A 2,964-nucleotide genomic window follows, 5' to 3' on the forward strand; every position below is an offset into this window, starting at 1 on the left:
CCCTCCCCAGCTTTCCTGGAGCCCCTTCAGGCACTGGAAGGTGCTCTAAGGTCTCCCTGGATCCTTCTCTTCTCCAGGCTGAACACAATCTCCAGTAAATCCCTGTCCCTCTGGAACTGGGGAGCCCAGAACTGGACACAAACCTGAAGTGCTCACAGCAGAAACAACCCCTGTGTGATGAGGCTTTTGATTTAGGCTTCTGAGTTGGGCTTTTGATTTGTTTTCCTCTTTGGGGACCTTTTATTTTCCCTGTGGGTTCAGCACAAGATAAACACTTGGTTGTTTTAAAATCCACTTCTGCTCTGGCCATAAATTTCAGCCCAGCGCCTTCACAGCTCATCAGGTGTTTGCCATGGCTCCTTAGGAATGGATTTATTTAAACAAAAAAACCAATAACCCATGTTGAAATCTGTTCCTTCAGGCCTTGTTTCAGAGGTGGTTTCCTGTGCTTGATGTCACATCCAGCCACGACACAGCTGAAGTCAGAGAGCAGGTGCAGGACACAGAAACAACCACCAGGACTGTTCATCAACTCCATTTCCACACCAAGCAAGATTCTTTAAATGAAGCTTCCTAGGATTCATTGCCCAGGGCTTAGAAATCTGACATTTCTGGACTGCCTGGGGATTTCACAGCTTCCAGTTGCTGGGCTGAACTGGCTTATTGCTCCTGAGCTCAGCACCAGTTTCAGCTGGAGCCCAACAGAAAACACTTCTTCCTCAGAGATGTTTAACCTCAGAACATGCAAAGCACTGGATCTCGAGATTTAAGCTCTTACTAAGGTGTTCTGCTCTGGTTTGGTGGGGTTTTTTTGGTAGAAGGGCCCCAGGGGGGGCTCCTGGAAGAAGCTGAGAAGCTTCTCCTGCCCCAAACCAGCCCAGGAGCCACCAGAGGGACAATAAATGAACCTCTGCCATGAACATCTGAGAGATGGGAGCTGAGCAGAGCTAGGAGAGGGGATCCTGGGGGGATGTTTGATTAGTGTGACATCAAATTATAATGATTTTTTTCCCCACGTTGAGTCTGTTTTGCCCAGGATCCCAATCAGTGAAGATCCCTCCTTGTCCTTTGTCTGGACCTTTGTCCTCCTGATCCCAGGGTGTGTGTGTGTGTGGGGGGGGGAGTTAAGTGAGTGACCACAGGGCTGTTCTTTGTTGTTTTGGGCCCAAAACCCACCACACCAAGGTAAAAAATGAAACTGCTCCCTTAAAAACCATCCCCAGATCTCTTTGCTCACTGCTTAGATGCTCAGAAAAATGAAACTCTCACCACAGTCACTTTCCCTGGGTGTCCTTATAAAACCTGCACAAAGTCCAAAGTTCCCATTTTTACCTACAAGGGGCACTGAAGAAAAATCATACCAAGAAAAGCACCAACAATGACAAAATGGACTCGACCTGCTGGAACCCCAGCAGCCCCACACCTGAGACCTTCCAAGCACTTTGCAAGCCTGTCTCTATACCTGAAGAGACACTTACCTATCTAAAACCCCCCCAATGCTGCCTGCCAGGCTTCCTGCAAAGCTTTTGGCCCCCCCCTGGGGGGGGGTTGCAGCTCAAAACAGGACTTGGCAGGAGAAACTTCCAGTGTCAGGAATTCCCAAGTGCGTTTTTCCAAGTGCAATTCCCAAGTGCACGTGTCAAACTCCCAGCAGGTGTTCCCAGTGTTTTCTCTCCAGGAAGAACAAGCACTGGAACCACTTCAGGAGGAAGAGACCCAGCAGCTTTCAGGAGGGTTTTTTTCAAAGGGGAGATGGATTTAAAATAAGCTGGGAAAAAAACCCCAAAATAACCTGTTTTTCCTTTTTTTTTTCTGATTATTTGAACCTGCCAGAGAAAACACAACCAAGTGAGATTTTACCTCCTTTTTCAGGCAGGGCAAAGCTGAGTCTGGCAAGCTGAAGCAGCACCAAAAATGTGCCTTTTTTACACTTTGGATCCCTTCAAACCCACCCCAGTTTGAAGGAAACAGCACCAAAAATGTGCCTTTTTCCCACTTTGGATCCATCCAAACCCACCCCAGTTTGAATTACACCTTTTCTTTCCCCTCCTCTTTCATTTTACAGGGGTGCCAGAGGGTGGGCATGAAAACCCAGCCCCCCCTGCCAGCCCTGAGGTCCTTTTTTTTTCCCTAGGAACACGCCTAGGAAATTAAAACCATTTGAGTTAATGAGGATAATGGGATTCAGGCAATCTGGAAGTTAATTGCCAACTGATTTGCTGGGGATTTGTAACCTGCCTGCTGTGAAAAGAGCCCTGTGTGTTAAACCCGGGGGGGTAGAACTCCCAGAATGGCATTTCCTGCAGAAATATTCCAACTTTCCCACTTTTTCTTCTTTTTTTTTTCAAGCTGGTTTTACTTTAAACCTCGAAGTTTGTGCTGCCCCGTTTATAAAATAATTATACATTTATAATTTATAATTATAACAATGGATATTATTGTAACAATTTATATTATTATAATTCTAAACGATATAGTAATTATTATATAATAATATAAATAATATTAATGTATTAATATTAATTTATAATAATATAAGTTATTATAACGCAATATTAATGTATTAATATTAATTTATAATAATACAAGTTATTATAACTCTAAATTATATAGTAATTATTATATAATTAATTATATTATTATATAATATTGATATTATTATATTATTATGTATGTATAATTATACTAAATTATAAGAAAATGTATTTAATATATAAATATACTAAATATAAAAAATATACAATATTTTAAAAATAAGACAATATAAAATAATGCTCCTTCCATCCACTGGAATGTGCAGATCTCTCCCTTCTCCCTTCAATGATTCTATTCCTGAGGTAGGTATGAAACCCACCCCCCACCACCCAAACCAACACTTCCCTTCTAACACCAAGATGCAAAACAAACCCCAACACATTTCACCTCTAACAAAGGCGTTTCCTTTAATTTCCTGCTCATTTGCTC

Source organism: Chaetura pelagica, unplaced genomic scaffold (assembly GCF_000747805.2).
Source record: "Chaetura pelagica isolate M959 unplaced genomic scaffold, ChaPel_1.0 scaffold1077, whole genome shotgun sequence".
In the NCBI taxonomy this organism is placed as follows: Eukaryota; Metazoa; Chordata; class Aves; order Apodiformes; family Apodidae; genus Chaetura; species Chaetura pelagica.